The following is a 20,271-nucleotide window of genomic DNA, read 5'->3' as shown; positions in this document are numbered from 1 at the left end:
TTCACAAAACCTAGGTCCAAGCTTTATCAGATCTCATGTGTTGAGAATATCTGATAAATAGTTATTGCCTATTATTTGTATAGCGAGCCCACACTCGTTCTTTGGGTGACTGAGAACATTTTGGAAGATCTTGGTGTGAGATCTCAAGGATTCAGCCATACGAAAAGATAGCAGCAAGGAAGGACCTGAGGTAATGTTTCTATTCTTGTCCTTGATTCAATATATATATGAGTGTGAAGAAGTAGATCTATAAATCTTATGGGATTAATCTGACAATTTGATTGTTGTTCCGCTGCGCATAATCTCTGATTTGATCAATAAAAACCAACAACAATGTCACTCCTGAGCAGACAAACACGTGACTGGTCGGACAAGGTCATGCCTGGTCGGTCATGACACTTCTCAAGCAGTCAAAACTCTTCATCAGTCTACCGGGTCACTTTATCATAACTCTGAGGAGTCAATGTATTTATTGACTATTTAATGTGTCTTTTACGGACCATATACTGCCACTTGTCACCTCTATTGCCACGTCATCGATCTCCAATTTTTGGGGATAACACAAATCATTTAAGCACAAACTCATGTATACACAATTTACCAAACCCTGAGTCGAGCTTGTCTTTCGCGGCGAATGTACATGTCCAACCAGTCTTCAGGAACCCTTAAACCTAGGACGCTCTGATACCAAGTTGTAACACCATGGATAGCCAAGACTGTTACACTGTGTGTTTATAAAGGTGCAAGACTTGCTAATCAAGTCATTTAATTCAAAACGTGTTACGGAAACTATGGTTGAACTAGGGTTAAAAGATTTTGGTCTCAAAAGCTGCATTTCTTATAAATAAACATTTTCTTTTTACATGGGATCCCAAAAGTAATAAGTTAAAGACTGTTTACAAAAGATTTAAGATTTAAATACAGTTGCTAGCCACTCTAAGGCAAAACAGACAAATAGGCTTTTCTCGTCCTGTTCCACTCCTCGGTCGTGGCGGCCGATCAGCTGACTATGTACATTCAGCCCCGCAGCTCTCCATCTCAGGATTGGTCCAACTTGCCTTTGCCTTTACCTGAACCACGTAGCATCCGTGAGCCATGGCCCAGCAAGAAAACACAATAACAGAGCATAGTCCCATAAATACCCCCAGGCTCGCCCCGAGCCGGGTATAAGTCCCTGCCGTGACTTTTTCGCTAAATCGCTCACTAGGATCGCCTCGAATCACAGATTACAAATATATCCACATAATAATGTGGTCTCATCAATTCATCTCAATATATATATAGTTATGCCCTCAACGGGCCAAAATTACGATTATGCCCTTCTAATCTAATCAGGGCCTACATGCATACTAATACACATAGTCATGCATCTCAGATATTCAAATAATCATATAACATTCTTTTAATCGTTAAATCACATATAATCCAGTTATGCCCTCCCGGCACACTAATCAAGGCCCTTAAGCCTTATTAGTAAATTTGGGTCATTACAAAAGTACTAGACTTTGTGGTGAAAAACATAATCTGTAGATTTGTTCTACCCCAGAAAATAGTGTCTACCAATGGCACCTAGTTTGACAACCAACTGTTCACTGATTTTTGTGCCAAGCATGGCATCACAAAAAGTTTTTCAGCAGTCTTGCACCCTCAAGAAAATGGGCAGGTAGAAGCAGTTAACAAAACTCTCAAAGACACTCTGAAGAAGTGTATAGTAGAGTCTAAACGAAATTTCCCTGAGAAATTGCCTGAAGTACTCTGGCCATACAAGACTACCGAGTGAACAGCCACTGGTGATACCTCATTTGCACTCACATATGGGTATGAAGCAATGCTACCAGTTGAGGTGACTCCCCCATCTCACCGGCGTGCGACATATGACCAGGATCATAACCACCAGCTGCTAGTCGAATCCTTAGACCAGATTGAAGAAAGATACGAAAGGTCCAACATACGCCTAGCTGCCCATCAGGAAAAAGTTACCCGGTGCTTCAATTCTAGAGTTAAGGAATGAAGGTTTGGCGTGGGTGATTTAGTCATGCGAAGAGTATTCCTAGAAACTCGAGATGCTTCGGTAGGAGTACTAGGTCCAAGCTAGGAGGGTCCTTATCAGGTTACAGAGATAGTACCGCTTGGCACGTACACACTAGCACGGTACGATGAAGATCTTTAGTTAGTACCTGTCCTTCGTTACTGGAATGGGGAACACCTGAGGAAGTACTACCAATAAAGATCACTTTTAAGTGATTGTTGACTGGCTGGTATAGGCAGGAGCTGCCCTTACCACCGACCCTCTCAAGTTAGCTATATTGATTGTGCACAGCACGAATTGCCCATTTATTGTAATAATTAATATTTATGAATGTAAGCTACGATTATAGTGACACAACTTGTATGGTTAATTTTTAATCAATAAGACACGAGTTTTGTCCATTTTTACAAGCCTTACTATGCAATGATTATCTTTCTAACTAGTGCATATGTCACGGATTGTCGATAGTGTATGAAACCTTTATAGGTTTTGGTGAACCCAATTGGTCTCGAACACGTTATCGCAAGCAACTCTGGTCATTTAGCAAGTGACCAAGCGGATAACCCATGAGTTATGAATCCTGCTCGGTCACTTGGGAGGCACCATAGTCATACATGGACAAACAGAGGAGAAAGCGTGTAATTAAAAGGACTTAGATACGTTAATTTTATTAATGTTAAAGTGCTTGCGTGTTGCTTGGTATGTACCGAGCAACAAAAGAGCCACAAAACAATTTTTGTAGATAGGGTTGAATAATTTTTGTTTACAACTCATTCGAAAAAATTGAACAGCTCTGATTACAAAGTTGCACAGCTCCAAAAATAATATACGCTGAGTAGTAGGAGGAGATATGAAGTTAAATAAAAAAGCTTTTCATAAATAAGTGTTAAGATTGCTTGAGGTGAAAGGCTGATCGACTCAACCATGCAATCTTTACAAAAATAAAAGGTTACTCAAGATTAAAAGCTGCTCGGCTCAGCCATTTTTTGTCTCTGCAAAAATAAAAGAAAAGCTAGAAATGTTAAGTACTTCAATGGTCTTGAGGCTAGTCAGTTGGTTGGTCTTGGGGCTGGATGGCCGGTTGGTCTTGGGGCTGGATGACAGGTGGGTCTTGAGGTTGGTTGGCAGGGATGGAGGTGTTAACTTAAGCATTCAGATAAGAGGACAGAGTAGAATCCTCGAGGGTTGGTGTATTAACATGCTCCCCCAAATTGTCTTGTTCGGCGACACAGAAAGGAAGATCCTGAACAACTAGAATTTATTTGGTAGACGTAGTCTGGGCCTCGGCTTGTTCTCACTTAGTACAATATTGCATAAGCTCATCAAAAGCCTCTCCCAAATAGCTGTAGTCAACCTCCTTATTATGCACCCAGAAGTCGTAGAAGGTACTCATGCCAAAAGCCTCGTAGGCCACGACATCGGCGACCCTTGCAACTTTCTTAGCATTTAGGGCCTCCTCCAAATTTTCTTTTTCCTTCTTGACTGCCCTCCCCTCCTCAGTATTATTTTGGGCTATTTGCTTAAGTTTCTCCCCCTTGTTTCCAACCGGTTGACATATAACTCCCTTTGCTCAGCGACAACTTTGAGATCCTCATTCTCTGTCGAGAACCGCTCTGTAGTCTTTTTTAGCTCCTGGATCTGTTAGGAGGTGCCTTCAACATCTTTGGTTAGCTGTTTAATTTGGGCTTTTAGAGAGGCATTATCTTCAGATTCCTTCAGCAAACTTCCCACCTGCTTGTTCACCATCTTGACCCGGTGGTGAGCATAGCTATGCGCCAAGGAGCCCTGCAACATTAACGGAAGGAAGTCAAAAAAATTAACAAAGAGGAGAAATTGACAAAACACCGAGCATATAAAGGACTTACCCTGACAACATCCTGGAGACCATTACTGGAAATGTTCTCCAGGGATCTTGTGCCCAGGCTGGCCATGAGTTTGCTCTGAGCAACGGATACCTTCTTTACGTGCGCCTGATGGATTACCAAGGCTTTCTTCAAGGGTTCGCTGGGCTCCTTCGCAGGATTTTCAATGTCACCCTCTTGAGCCTGATTCAGAGCAGAAGGCTCTTTCACAGGGACAACAGGGATTGGCACCTCAGTAGAAGCTGCTTTGCCTTTGCCCTGGCCAATTTTTCCTAAAGAAATCTGCCCCCTCACTTTTTCCATAGGGGTGTGCAACTTCTTGGGGGCGGGGGTCTTCTTGAGGGCCTTTTTTACCTGCTCGGTGGTCTCGGCAGGGGGTCAGTTTTTTGGCATTTAGCTGAAGGAGTCTCTCTAACAGAATTACCAGTTTGTCTCTAGGAAAACTTCTTAAAGAAAACAGATGACATATCTACAAAACAAAAACAAAAGGTCAGAAAGTAGAACGAGCAGGGTCGCAATATGCAGAAATAAACAAGCAGACTATAAATAAGTGCAAATAGGCAGTGTTAGATCACCCTCTGTTACTCCCTCCGAGCAGCCAGTGGCCCTGAGTTGGGTATCCTCATTGCTCTTTGATGAGTCGAGATCCATATGCTCAACTAGGATCTCTTTCCCCTTTTCGTGTTGGGGGGCAAGTTCAGCTTGAGGAGCACTCTACTTAGTGGTCTCTCTAATAGAGATGCCGATCAAACTCTGGGTGCGATGCACAACATAGGGTCTGGCAGGGGGTACAATGGTGTTTTTCTGTTTCTTGCTGGGCCACATTTGGTTGGACGGTTGATTTCTTGGCGGTTATTTGCTGGGTGACTGTTTGCTAGGTGTACTGCCCTTACCCTTTGCCTTAGGGTTAGGATAGAGTCTAGTGCCTATGAGCCTATCCTCAGTGGTCAAGGTGACCAGGTCTTTGTGGCTTAGGTCCATAACAGCCAACTTCTGAGCTCGTTTCTCCATTTCTTCAGCTAAAAGGACCATTACACTGAAAGGAAGGATGGTTGGCAGTAATGTTTGTGGTGACAAAATATTGGCTGGTGTACTCCACAGCCTTGGAAATGGCTTCAGTATTGGCCATATAAACGTCTGAATCCCTATGGCTAACATAGAAATACCCTAAGCGGCCTTGGCGAGGGTTGGACTTTTGGTCGAACAGATAGTTTACTTCATGATCGGAGGGCATCGGCTAACCCTCAGATTTGTACAAGACATACAAGGCGGACAGAAACCTAATACCTTTAGGGCTAATTTGGGTAGGGCAAATCCCAAAATAATATGCCACATTCGAAAGTATGGCAGTAAGGGCAGGGTGGCACCAGTAGTAATATGATACCTGCTCCAGGCACAGAACCTAGATCCAGGATTCTCTGCCCTTTGCTCGGTGGTAGGTTTGAGAATAGTAGCACTCCCAAGTTTAAAATGTTCCTTGACATTCTTTAGTTGCTTGTTGGAGATGGTGCTTGCGGGAGCTGAGTATAAGGGGGGCTCTTCTGTCTCCTAAGACAGGTTTATAATAGCCTCAGTATAAACCTCCGTGGCATATTCTAGCTTAGAGTCTTCCTCTCAACCAGAGTCGGTCGGCCCTTCGTCGGTGGGCAATGCTTCTTAATTTCTAGTGGCACAGCGGGCCATAATCACCAGCTAGGAGAGGGCCTTTTCAGGCTGGATAATACCTCTACACGGCGAGTACTGCGACGGGTCGATGTTAGCCCGGTGATCTCCTGCCCAGCGGTCTGTGCGTACAATAAAAAAAGGGAAAGGAAGAGGTGAGAGAACCAAACAACGTTGGTCGGTGTATACGTTTTGTATTATATCGACAATTGTAAAATGACGAACATTGAGAAGCACCGACCGGTGTTGATCCCAAAAGAGGGTGTTTTAATAATTAAACTCGCAAGTGCACGAATCGTTTTGGAATATAATGTTCATGTAAGTACGAGGTCGAACCCATGGGAGTTGACTAACATCAAAAGAAACTATTTCAAACAAAGCAATAATATTCTAACCTAGTTCCAAATATTTGATGAGATTTTGTTTTAGAAAAATAAAAGACAAGTAATAAAAAGATTTAAGATTAAATAGAAAAATGGTTTTCAAATGATATATGTAAAATAAGATTATTAAGATGTTAGAATCCACAAAATGCAAGTTCAATAGTATTTATAAGTATATTGATTCCCAAGTTTTGATATAGTTGAAATAAATCACACTATATATTTTTTCAAAATATATTTTCTATTCAAGCACAAGTTACTCTTTAAAAAAATGTAGGATTTTTCTTCACTTATATAAGATATAATTTCTAAGCATTAGTTGTGTTACAATCTAATGAAACTACAAAAAATCAAAGAGATTATGTTTAGGCAAAATATGATACTTATGCTCTAAGAATTAGATGTGAACAATTTAATGAAAAATATTTAATCAAAGAATATCATATTTTTGCATTATGAAGAACTAAGTGTAATATGCTTTAACACTCTATAATAGATGAAAAATGCATATATTTGATAGAAAAATCCATAAACAATGTTACACAAATGGGAAATCAACATACAATAAAAAATACTATCTAGTTACATTTTGCTTCATCATCATCTTAATAACCTTTGAAAAAGATTAGAAGCTCATAACTAGATAAAAATTACAAAATAACATACTTGACATGCTCTTCAAAAGATGAAAATGGTAGAGAGAAACTAGTGAAAAGAAGAAAGAAAAATGTGTAGAAGATATTGAAAAAAAAGATGAAGAAGAAGAGCTCCCCCAAATGGTCTTACAAGACTCTATTTATAGGCAAAATGTGGATATTAAATTAATCAAATTAAAATAAATAAATTGATTAATTTAATTGTGTTGGGAAGTGGTAGGATAAATAGAGTAAGTGTAAGAGTATTGGAAAAATGAAATGTTTGGTTGGATAAAAGATTAGTGAAAAGCTAGGGTAAAAAAATGAATTAGGAATGTTTATTTAGGTGAGAAAAATATGGAAGAGTGAGTTGATATTTTAGTGAAAATAAAAAAGTGGACATTGGGAACAAATATGGTTTTTTAGCCATATTGGTGGCTGTGGCAAAGTGGTTCGGTTTGGGCTAGGCAGATGGATGATGGGCCGTGGTTGACTAGCTGCTTTGATTGCTGAAGGTGGACTTGGGCCAAAGGAGATGCTGGCTGAATGCTGATGGAATGAAGTCAGGAGGTTGGGCCTTCTTTGCTGAAGGAATTCGGGCCTATGCTGGGCAGGAGAAAGGCTTTGGGTGCCTTCGGTGACTACTTGCTGAATGGTAGCATGTGATTTATTTGGATAAATGCTGAAGGTGGTGAAGAAGTGACAGCTGGTGTTGGTGAGCTTTGGAGGCTGGTAAGAGCTTTGCTGATTTTGGTTGAAGGATGCATATGAAGATTGAAGACTTGTTGCTGCTGGGCTGGAACCGTACGGCTGGGAGGAGGATAACTTGGGCCTGGTGGGCTTGTGAAGGAAAATGCCAGATTTTTACAACCTTTTCTTTGAAAATACCATTTCTTCTCCTTCAATTTTCTTACTTTTCAATAGCAAAAAATACACCAAATTCCCTAACAAAATAAACATAAACTAAATCATAATAAAATATTTCCATTATAAAATAAATCAAGTTAATTCTTTGAAAATATTAATTATAACTTAATTTATATTTAACATTTAAATTCAAGGTCACAACATTTTTTACCTCAAACTAAACAATAATAATTCAAATAATTAACTACAACATTTTACAACAAAATAACTATAAAAACACACAAAAAATCTATAAAATTAAAATAAAGCTAATAAATTCAAAAAGTAATTAAAACTTAATAATTTAATTAAAAACTTAAGAACTAAATCATTTTTAGCTTAAAAAGTGTGGTAAAATAACTCTAATTTCTAGAGTTATCAACCGGCAAGTAAAGCAGATCAAAGAACAAGAAGTTCTGAGGACACAAAAAATTCTCAGAAAATTTTCAAGAACTGTTCTTCGTGTTCTTTAAGAACAACAAACACAAATCAGCTAGAAAAAGGCACCAAGAGCTGTATTTTTGTGAAATCAAAGGCTAATACAAGTAGCCTATTCCTAGAAATACACAAAATATTCACTTAAACCTATATTCAAGAAACATGCAAATAGCACCCACAGCTACAGTAAAGAACGTAGATAGAGAAAAAGAAAAAGAATTTTCTCATGCATAATTCTAAGTTAAATAGAGAAGCTTGGAAAACTTACTTGCTGCAGGAGTATGGTGCCAGAAGCATGTTTGTGGTGTGAAAGTGGTGTGACGCAGAAGTCAGGGCATGAACTAGCTCTTGAACAGATTGGGAGGAGGATATTTAGGGTTTTTTAGGTCGGCTTTGGTTTGTGTGAAGTAAAGAAGATGGTGAAAAGAGAAGAAAGGAAAGGGCACCCCTATTTATAGACAAGAAGAAGTGAGCTTCACCCTGCAGGAATTTAATGCATCCATCTAATCAGCAGTCCCCTGGACCGATGCGACCACGTCTCCCCAGACACGTCATCACTCCCGCACATACGTCCCTCCAATCACGTCTCCTCAACTGCCTCACACGTCAGCCCGCTCTTCAGTAACTACACAATCGTCGATACAGTTTTTAAGAGAGGCCATCATGATGCTTTTTTGTTCCAAAAAGAGGCGGGAAAGAATGAAAAGTAATTTCTTGGAAACTTGAAGAAATACTAAGGCTATTAATTTCACCAGACACTATGCCATGTAACCCCTGACCATGTTGGACGGGGTGGTCTCCAGAAGAAAGTTTCCATGATACTTAGGACCATTGCAAACTTGGGGGGCAAATGTTATCCCAAAAAATGACATATCTGACATGGCATTAAGGTTGGACACGTAGAGTAGACTGGGCAGACCCCTTGACAGACTGATTGGTGTATACTTGCGGGGTATACGGCAAGTTACTACTCGACATACTATCACCGGAGGCTTAGCTGCTCGGTATGATGGATAGCCAAACCTGGTCGGTGAAACTTACACTCTCCGTTAGAAGTCCACAAGAATCACCTGACAACTTGCAAAGGACGCCTAACAGCCTTGAAGACTCGATCAAGCTTCCTGACAAATAGGACTGTAACTACCTGCGAGAATAGTGAGATATTTCCACCATTAGTTATGCCGTGCGCAGCCCCTGGGCTAACATAGCATTATAAATACAAACTCTCCACCACAGTGGAGGGAGTTCAGAAACTCGCCTACCGACTAATATTTAGATAGATACCAGACAACTTTATTTTCATACCTAGTAGCGATTCTACCTTATTGTATTGTCATTTACACATAGAAATCCCCTTGTAATCCCTTGTGATCTTGTGTAAACATTCAAGATTAATACAAATCTAAGAAGGAGTAGGTCATTACCAATTCTTGGGGCCGAACTTCTATAAATCAGATGTTCTTTATTATTTATTGCTCAGCATTACTAGGTTCTTGGCTAATTTATTGTTCATTGATTATTCTAGTGAAAGCTTTTGAATTAATTATTTTGACTTCGCATTAGTTGGCTAAAAAACCAGTCAACAATGTGTTTTATGATTGAGACCACATTATTATGTGGATATATTTGGGTTACTCAGCACGAGACGATCCTAGTGAGCAAGCTAGCAGTTTAGTCACAATGGGGTCAAATACCCGACTCAGGGTGAGCCTAGGGGTATTTTGTAAATTAGTACATTACTGGGATTTATCGAGTAATGAGAAGTTATTTGGTGATTACTTGGGATATTAGAATTAATTGGGAAATTATGAGGTAATTTGAGTTTAGTGGGAAATGGTGGAAAAAGGCGATTTTGCCCTTGGGAGCATTAAAGAGAAAGCTTTTGGGTGAGGGGCATTTTAGTATTTTCATGCCCTTGGATTAGCGTAGTCAAACCAAACCCTCAGAATGAGGAAAAGAGATAACCACAAAAGCACTCAGCTTCTCTTTCTCACGTGTCTCTCTTTCCATCCCTCTTAGTTTGGTTAAGTTCTTTGAATTTTGGAGGAGTTTATCTTGGAATTGGAGGCTTGAAGCTGAGAATTGAGTTAGGTTAAACTTAGGGTTGTCATTTCCTAGTTAAGGTAAGATCCCATTCTCTGTTTTGAGTGAATTTCTGGTGGTTTAAGTTTTTTCGTGAGTTTTAAGCTTATGGTTTGGTTTTGAATTGGAGTAAGGTTTTGGCTTGGTTTTTGGGGTGTTTTGCTGCCTATGTTGTGTTATTGAGAGTCCTAGGTTCAATTGGGACTCTGGTACAACTTTGTGATGATTTTGAAGGGATTTGGCTCAGAGAAAAATGTTGGAAATCTGGGTTCGAAGGGTTGCGTCGCGATGTTGTTCTTGGAGCATTGTGGCTTGTATGAACTCAAAGGCCTTGGGGTTCTTCTAAACCACCTTAGCACCGCGACGCGTGTCCAGTGAAAATAGGTCCAGGGCTCTCTACTTTGGGGCGTGCTGCGACCCTTCAGGGGTGCATTGTGGCGCTAACTGGGGAGAATAGCCAAGTGAGGTTTCGAGTTGCCGGGACTCAAACCTAATGGCTCGAGAACGATTCTACTACCCAGTTTAGTAGAATTTGAGGTCCTGCAGGCTAGGACTTAGTTCGGAAGCCTTTATATACTCAATATTGATGGATATCCTCTATTATGGTTGTGGCTAGGGTACTGCTAGGGCTCGGATGGGGATCATGCTCGAGGGTCGTTTCTATTTATCCAATTCTTGGGCCAGAGATAGGAAAGCTTCACCCAGTATGTGATTAGGGCTTGGCCTAGTTATTGAACATGATTATGACCATGCTTGAACTATTTCATTAGACATGTTAACTGTGTTGTTCATACTTGTAATATATAATGCATGCTTATTTATTTTACTTGATTGAAAGGATTGACTTATGGAGGCAATAGCGCGTTGAGCGGCCGGTATGGGTAGGCCTATCCAGGAGCGTGGTATACGCTTGACCGAATCTATGGTCAATTGGAAAATAAAGCACTAGGTACGCTTGGCTAGCCCTAAGGCTGGTTATGTAGAAAATGCGGCAACATGCCCCTGGGTGACTCTATAGCCACCTATCTAGGGAATGGGCCTATCCAGGAGCGTGGTATATGCTTAACTGACCCTATGGTCGCTTGGAAAATAAAGCCCCAGGTACGCTTGTCCAGCACTAAGGCTAGTTATACAGAAAATAGGGCAATGAGACCTGGGGTAATTCTACAGTCACTTATCTAGGGCAACGAGCCCCAAGGTGACTCTATAGTCACTTATCTAGGGAAACGAGCTCCGGTGTGACTCTATAGTCACCTATCTGGATTGAATGCATGAACGCATTGGGTTATTACTGCTAGTGTTTCCCTAAAGATTGGCATGATGACGTTGCATGTTAAAGAGGCACATTAACAACACGTGACTGACTATTAATGAAGGACTGGTCGACCGACGACTAGATTATCAAGAAGAAATTAAGCTGGTCATAGGTGCACGAATATGCTGAGCAGCAGTAAAAGAAGATATACCAAAGCATATGACCAGAGCTGCTCGTGGAACCAAGACAAACGCTAAAAAATGGTTATAAGTTAGATATTCCTAAGATATTTAATTATTTTATATGTAAATATCATTATTTATGTTACTATTTTGTTATGCTTGTAACGCAAGTTAAGGACGGCCCATAGGCCCATATGTACATCCATAAGCCTATAAATAAGACTCATAGGATTCATTTATTTCACACACAATATTTTGTAGTCAGAAAGAAATAGTGATTTTATACACACGACTTGTATCTATCTTCGAGACTTGTAAAACTCAGTGAACCCTTGTTTGCTTATCGCAAGTTTTGGGGTTTTACATCAATAAAACACTTAGTGGATGTAGGTTATTACCAATCTCTGGGGCCGAACCACTATAAATTCCTTGTGTCATTTACTTTCTTGCATTCAACACTATTATTCTTATCCTTTTTCGTGACTCCGTGTCGTCGAATAAATCAAGGGTCAACATTTTGGTGCTTTCATTAAGAGATGAACTCAAGAATTCCAAGAAAAACAATGGCTAAGAACTCTAAGAGAGTGTGTCAAGATGGACAGACATTAGAAAATGTGCAAAATCCACCTCCTCCACCAGGTGTAGCAGAGGACGAGCCACAAGTGGAATTGGAAGAGGAGGAGATAGACGCTAGAACCTTGAGAACAACTCTGGGAGTGTTGTAAGATGAGTTAGCTACCCTAAAAGCTAACCAAGACAACGTGGCTGAAACTATGGTAATGAAACAAATGAAGATCGACCGTCAATGTCGAGAATTGAACGAAAGATAGGCGGGCATGGATCGTCAACAAAGAGATGCGACAACGGCTTTAGAGGTAGCCATTCAGTTGGCTCGAGGACAACCACCTGCACCAACCTCTCAGCCAGATCTACCACTGAATCCTCATTCTCCTCAAAATCTATGATCAGATCACCCCCAATGTCCTCCAAATCCACAAGATCAAGAGTTCATAGAGGCCGGAACAACATCCAGCTGCTCAACATGAAAGGCAGCCTCAGAATCCTGCTAAAAATAATGAACAACAACAACCCTCTCATGCTCGTCGAGGTAATACGCAGTAGCACAGACAAAATAGGGTTGAACATTGTCCCAAAATCCCTAGACGTCAGGCGATAGACGAACAAAACCTTCTTAGTAGGGGACAACGTCCCTCAGGAAGCAGAAGGCAGACATACTTAGGCTCTGTGGTCCGGGAGCCCCCATGATAGAGCAATGTCTGGGGACCCAACGACCAACGCAATCCTCCTTCTGTTTACCAAGACGGACTAGGGAGAAGAGAAGGAGACAGTGCATACAACAGGTCGCGTACTCACAGGTCACATTACAGAGACGACCATAATTACAATGAAGGGGACTCTAGTTATAATAGGAGAAATAGTGGTCGACAATAGGAGGAAAGGAACGGGTAGCAAAACCCTCCTCTAATGGACAACCAACCAACAAGCCAGAACACTGGGGGGCAGCCCAGACAACCCAATGTCTTTGATCGACTAGGTGCAAGTGAGCAGAAACGAAAGGATGAGAACCTAAGGGATGTACTTGATGGACGAAGGGAAAAGCATAATGAGCACATCCCACCTGTAGCAGCCGCTCCTGTCCCTACTATACCAAACATTGTTCAGGCTCAAATAGATGCCTTGAATCAGGCTGTACAATAGCTGGCCGACAATAAAATGTCCCATATTGAGTATGACCGGAGAAGGGGCACCCCATTTATCAATATAATTGTTGTGGCAGAAATCCCAAGCAAATTCAAAATGCCAGTATTGCCTAACTTCACTAGAAGAGAAGACCCGATATCTCACGTGAATAAGTTTGAGATACAGATGGACATCCAAAAAGTGTCTGAAGATGCTCGATGTAGGATCTTTCCTGCTACTTTATCTAATTTTTCCCAAGAGTGGTACTTCAAATGTCCACTGGCCAGCATAATTTCATGGGAGATGTTCGTAAAAGAACTCTACGGACAATTCTATGCTGGTCGGGTACATCCGACAGGGGCCAATCAACTGCTCGATATCAAACAAAAGGAAGGAGAACCTCTCAATGAATATTTATAGAGGTTTATGCGAGTAGTTGCTCAGCCCAAGACTATTGGGATGAAGGAAAGATGATGGCCATCACAGCTGGAGTACAACGCCAATCTCCCATTTGGAGCAGCCTACGGAAAAATGGGGTCAAAAGTAATCAAGAGTTTTCGAATCAAGTAGAAAAATATATCAAGCTGGAGGAGGCTATCGCCAATGAAGGAAAGTCTCCAAAGGCTGACCAGGACAAGAAGGAAGATTCGACCAAAGCTGCTAGTGGGTCTGGCAAACCCAACGGTAATAATGGCAAAGGTGATAATAAGAACGAAGGAAAAAGGGAAAATACTGAGCAAGCGAAGTGTGATTACAAGCGCCCTAAGTAGAACATATACGAGCTGAGCTTCACTAACTACATGGCCCTGGTCGGCAGCATAGCAAAAGGGTATCAAGCCAGCCACACTACAATCCCTTTCAGGCGACTGGCCTTGATAAAAAAAGACATATCCAAGCGGGACACAACCAAGTTCTGATGTTTCCACAACGACTATGGCCATGATACCAATGAATGTAACCAACTGAAAGATGAAATTGAGTTCCCTATTTGAAAAGGACATCTGGGATGATATGTACTACCATGGGGAAAATCCTAGCAAGGGGCTAATGGAGGCAACAAGCAAGCACCTGTACGTCAACGCTCGCCTCCTCTGCGGCCAACCCCGGTCGCTGGTACTTTGCTAACTATCTGCGGGGGACCGCCTATATGGTCATAGTGGTAAGGCAAGGGAGAGATATGACAGAACCCTACGTCACGAATAGGACATAGAAATGCTAAATGTCAAGGAACAAACTCCCAAAAAAGCTTGATCAGAGGAAGATAGTATAACTTTCTCTAAGATGGATGCACAACATGTTTGATTCCCCCACTCAGATCCCTTGGTCATGGACATTCAAATTGCCAACATGATGGTGAAACGAGTGTTGGTAGATACTGGAAGCTCGATAAACATTCTATATAAGTTTTCACTGGAAAGAATGAAACTTTCAGTGCAAGATTTAGAACCATGCAACCAAACCATCTACGATTTCTCTGGTGAGGAATTAGCACCAACAAGGTTGATCAAACTTCCAGTTATGGTAGGAAAAACACATGTGAACAGGACATTACTCACTACTTTTATAGTAGTCGATTGTCCATCTGCGTATAACGCCGTGATTGGAAAACCCATCCTGGTAGATCTACAAGCAGTGACTTCAGTCTGGCATCTGGCCATGAAGTTTCCAATAGAAGCAGGAGTTTGGTGGATGTTGGGAAACAAGCGAGAAGCCAGAGAATGTTACAACTCCTCGATCACAAAAACAAGAAAGTGTTGATCAGGGAGCGGAGCAGAAAAGAGGTTGCTATTGGTAAACGAGTCACCAACCCAATCAGGTGAACAAGTCACCAAATAGGCCATTGGCCAAAGTAAGGATAGGGACTTAGATCCTTGCTTTGGGGATTTTGAGGAAAGTATTGGACTCGTGGATGACCTCCAAGAGGTCCAACACTATAGGAATTTTGGCATAATATAACACCTAAAAGTCACAATTTTCAAAAAACGCTATGGTTAAATATGAAAAATTAGGCGGTATATATGGTCCTAAAAGAATAGTAGGCACGCTTAATTTTAAAGCCCACCATTAGCTTTTCCATCTCTCCCTCTAATATTCTATTAGTCCTAAATTATCTCTCTCTCTTGTATCCTCTTATTCACAGCGTTCCCCTCTCCGTCTCTTTTTCTTTCCCTCTAAAAATAGCCACACACACTCCAATCTCTTGCCTTCTCTCAATCTCTCGTTCACTCCCACTCACAGTGACTCTCTCTTTCGCTCTCTCTGGTTTGGAACCATCGTTCACCTCTCTCTCTCTCTCATTCTCTTTCAGATGTGGGCGTAAGGATCAATGATGAAGGGTCCCAGGAAAGGGCTTTGGGACGATGATGACAAGACGCAATAAGGGGCGAAGCAGATGGTCCCCAAAGTGCTTTAACCTTTCCTTCTCCCTAGTGCGGACCAGAGGCCTTTCCTCCATGGAAGGTGGGCAACCGAGTCTGTCCATCATGTGAAGTAAGGTAACTTTAACCCACTTTTTAATTTATGATATATGACATAAGTAACCGAGCCTGTCAATTTTGATTTTTTTTGGTGTTGATTTATGGATTTGAAAGTTTAAAATCCTAAACCTCAAACATTTAATGGTCTGAATTTTCACAATTTTTTTTATAGTTTTTTCTTGCCATTATATATGTAACACTCGATCATGCTCTTTGATGGTTTTTTTTTTTTGCAGTTTATTTTTATATTGATTGTGTTCTTGTTGCCATTTACGGACCAAAAGCAAACCGTTGAAGCAAACCAAGACCACACCCCTGCTGAAGCCTCCCTCATGCAGCTAAATCACACCACGACCACACCCATGCTGAAGTCATTGGGTCTCTCGTCCCTCCCCCTCTATTTATCTCTCCCGCTGGCTATGAGCAAGAACATGAGACCTCTGTTTATCTCTATGAGGTATAGTTTGTTTGTGTGTGTGTGTGTGTGTGTGTTTTTTTTTTTTAGATTTCAATATCAAGAAAACATTTTGAATATTATCAGTATATATATGTGTGTGTGCTTGTGTTGGAATTATTTCTAAAATCCTGACTTTCATATGTATAGGCTCGTTTGTCTCTCATTTTTCAGATTGAGCGTAATTTTCTCAGAGAGCAAGAGAGTTGTGTTTGTGAGAACTAGTTTTTTCAGAGAGAAAGGTGTTAAAAAACTCAATCTTTGAGTTGTAATTTTTGAGTATGTACTATTGCTTTGTGTGACTGGAACCAAGTAATTTTAGTTGTGTTTCTTCTCTTAATTTCTTTGTTATTTTTCATTTTTGCTTTCATGCTACTTCTTTTTGTGTTAAATCTAAGTGTTTAAATCATGGATTTGGAGTAGTTAATCCTCAGTGTGCCTTAGAGTTTGGTTGTTTAGGCCTGTGGGAAATTTGTCATGTTCTATATGTCATTATCTTTTGTGGCATTTTTGTCTTATTGGTCTTATTTATTCTATGATAGACTTTGTATTGTTATGTTTTCTTATATTGATGAATATATATGAAAAATGTGAAAACAAGAAGAAGCTAGGTCAGTTGGGAGTCTCAGAAGTGAGCGATTAGCCAATCTGATTGGGTGTTGCTGCAAAGGAGATGAGAGGTTGCTCGTGGCCAAGTTTATGCCCCATGAAACTCTCGCTAAGCATCTTTTTCACTGTAATTTACTTTATTTCTTTATATATATATTTATATGTATATGTTTGTACATACTTCCTTTTCGTTTCCTTTTTATGGGTGTTGGGAATTTTTAATTTATTAAATAAAGCTAAAATAACTGAAATTGAAGCTGGGAAGATGTATTTGGTTATTAATTGGCTGAAAAATGCATTGTAGTTGTTTGACTTGTTCAAAATGACTAAGATTGAATAAAATTGATGTTTCATTCAAGATCTTTGTCATTAAAAGGTTTTTCATGGGACTTAAAAGTCAAATATTGGTATTTAATCGCCTTGATTGCCCAAGTACTTGCTTGTTTATCATTTTGAAAGTGCTATTGATGGAAAGTAGTGCTTATGAATTGACATTTCTTCACTCAAAGAAACCTCCAATGCTCATTCACGACTCAATTGAATTGAATTTAGCTAAGAATGATTTTGTGCTTTTTTTTGGATAGTTTGTTTCTTATGATTGAACTGTTATAAGGGATGCTCAGCCGATGAAATGGGCCATGAGATTGAGGGTGGCTTTGCATCTAGCACAAGCTCTGGAGTACTGTAGCATCAAAGGACGTGCATTGTATAACGATCTCAATGCCTACAGGGTTTTATTTGATCAGGTAACAATTGTTTCTTTGATATATCATTTTTATTTAACACTTTTAATTAAAATAATTTACTATTGGGTTAACTGTGATCACTGATCAGGATGGCAATCCCAGACTATCCTACTTTGGCCTCATGAAGAATAGCAGGGACAGCAAAAGTTACAGTACAAACTAAGCATTCACTTCTCCGGAGTACTTGAGTACTGGTATTTGTGTTTTCTTGAATAAGTAAAAATAATGTGTTCTTTTAATGTGGATTATCATTGAATGGGCATCACTATGTTAGATATTTGCAACTGAAGAGTTGTTTCTTCATGACTTTAGTAATGGAAATTCCAAGTAAAATTATGTTGATGGAAAAAGCATTACTGTACTATTTTCCTCATGATATCTTTGGCCGACGAGTATAAAATATTTTTTTATGAAGCTGAGAGAATTTAGTCTGGTAACAATATGATATATACATGATATGATTCAATTCTTTGTTGACAGGTAAAGTGACACCAGAAAGTGTGGTTTACAGCTTTGGAACGTTGTTGCTGGATCTTCTGAGTGGAAAACATATACCCCTAGTCATGTGAGTTTACACTTTATTCTTACAACTACTAGTAAATAAATGTACATTAGTTCATAAGCACATATCTCTGGTTTTAACTGGATAATAAGTTGGATCAACATTTTCGGTTTATATTGTTTGCAGGCACTTGATCTAATTCGTGGCAAGAATTTTCTGATGCTTATGGATTCTGCTCTAGAGGATAATTTTTCAAATGATGATGGAACTGAACTTGTGCGTTTAGCTTCCCGCCGTTTGCAGTATGAAGCACGTGAGAGACCAAATGCAAAGTCTCTTGTCACTTCTCTCATGTCTCTTCAGAAAGAAACAGAGGTGTGTACTCTGCTTGATCCTTTCATTTTTATGTTTAGTAAATTTGTTCTTCTATTTTATTAGTTATCTTTTTGCCTGAAATACTATGTTTTGCACACTACCTTTATGTATTTTTTTTTTGTAATGATGAAATGGAGATCATTGGCACTTGTCTAATTGAGGATACAACCAAATTGGATTGTGAGATTTTGGACATTTGATAATTGAGAAGAGTCTTAGCAGCATTCTAGCAAGTGGGTTTTATTTAAAGATGCGTGTTAGATTTAAAATTGTTCATAAATCGTATTATTTGCACATATTGATATGGTAAATAACTTAAATGTATCGAAAACTATATTTTATGCTATAAGAGAATTTGAAAACTAATATTGGTGGGGCTTTAGTATGATTTATGCTTACTTAGTTGTGGCAGAGGAGTTGGTTCGTAGTAATTAGTTGGAGGATGCCAATAGGGTCCTCTTGTGGGGTGCCAAAGGTACGTGGCTTGAGAGCTATTGATGAGGTCTTTGACCTTTTAATAGTTGAAGATTGCGAAATGGTTATTGGTTTCTACTGAATAGATTGAGCTACTAAATTTTTTTTAAGTATTTCTTAAGCAAGTTTTTTAATGACCATAAACATATTGGTTTACATATACATGTTTCTTTCACTCTTTTATTATTTTATACTGAAAAGCTTTCGTATTGATAAAGTGTGGCTTGTAAAAATCTATTGTTCTTTGTATTTTATCTTGAGAACCTTTTTTTTATTATTATTATTCATGTTATCATAAAGCTTTTAAAAAAATTATTGCATATGAAATGTTTGATAATAGTTGCAATAGAAACTATTAATGTGTTATTTTCATTTTGGATATGGTCTCTCAATAATCTTGATTGGAATAGGTGATCTACATGGTGTAAGTATTTATAAAACTAGAAAATGCACATTGCCTAACATATATGTCAGAAAGTAAAAAAAGAAAGAAAACTTTTTTATTGATGAGCTCATGCCTTATAGATACTACAACAATTTTGACTATATGTTACAGTAAAAAAATGACATGCTTTTCTACTGGCTTGATGCTAGCTCCTTTGTTCTTATTTTTACTAAGAATATATATCTAGATTGATTTCCAACAGAATATAACATAAAAATTTAGAGTTTGATTTTTTTTTCTTAACACATTTTCTTACATTATCTCAATTAATTTGTCTGTTGATGTTGATAGTTTATTAATTGGTATGTAATTTTGCTTTCATTTTAGTGGCTTCATTGGATTTTAAATTGGAAGGAAACTTTATTTCCAATAGTTTGCAAGAGGTATCTTCTCTTACTTTTGTTTTTGTTATAATATTATGCAAATGTTAGAAGAGTTTGAATATCTTAGATATTCATCCATAGTGAAGTAGATCCTGAGATTATTATTGTGTGTTGTGGTGATAACGGAAGGTTGAGAACTTGTGTGTCTTAGTGAAGTAGGATCTGAGAAATTTGTTTGCTGCGACGAGATAAGGAAGAAAACTTGTGTGTTGTTTGAATATTTTGAATTGATAATAGTAGATGGTTGGTTGATAATATGGGAGGAATGTTTTCTGATTTTATGTAGAATTATTTATTATTATCTTATAATTAACTTGTGTTTGGTTATTGGTAGATTAATTAGATTGTTAAAGCATACACTTGTATGTTTATTTATTTTGATTTTTCTTTTAATTTTTCATAGACACATAAGAAAAATTATGAATGTAATTCTACTTACATTTTAGTGGCTCAATTAAATTTCAAATTGGAAGGAAACTTTATTTGAAATTGTTTGGAGTTTGAGTAATTAATTTTCATTTATATTGATGGATTAATTTGATGATTCTTACTGTATACTAGCCATTTTAACTTTACATGAAAACTACCATGTAACTAAGATTTTGAAATTCCTAGTTTAATTTTTTCATTTCTCAAATTGATTGCCTTGTTGTAAATTCCTTAATTATGTA

General features: G+C 39.0%; 1 pseudogene; it reads left to right on the top strand.

The window, feature by feature from the left end:
• The first annotated feature begins 13,608 nt into the window (after positions 1-13,608).
• LOC133805712 (serine/threonine-protein kinase BSK5-like) lies at positions 13,609-18,854 on the top strand (annotated as a pseudogene).
• The last annotated feature ends 1,417 nt before the right edge of the window (positions 18,855-20,271 follow it).

This window comes from Humulus lupulus, chromosome X, assembly GCF_963169125.1.
Source record: "Humulus lupulus chromosome X, drHumLupu1.1, whole genome shotgun sequence".
NCBI classification, from domain to species: Eukaryota; Viridiplantae; Streptophyta; class Magnoliopsida; order Rosales; family Cannabaceae; genus Humulus; species Humulus lupulus.
The sequence above is the reverse complement of the archived record's forward strand: the minus strand, read 5'-3'. Positions and strand labels throughout refer to the sequence as shown.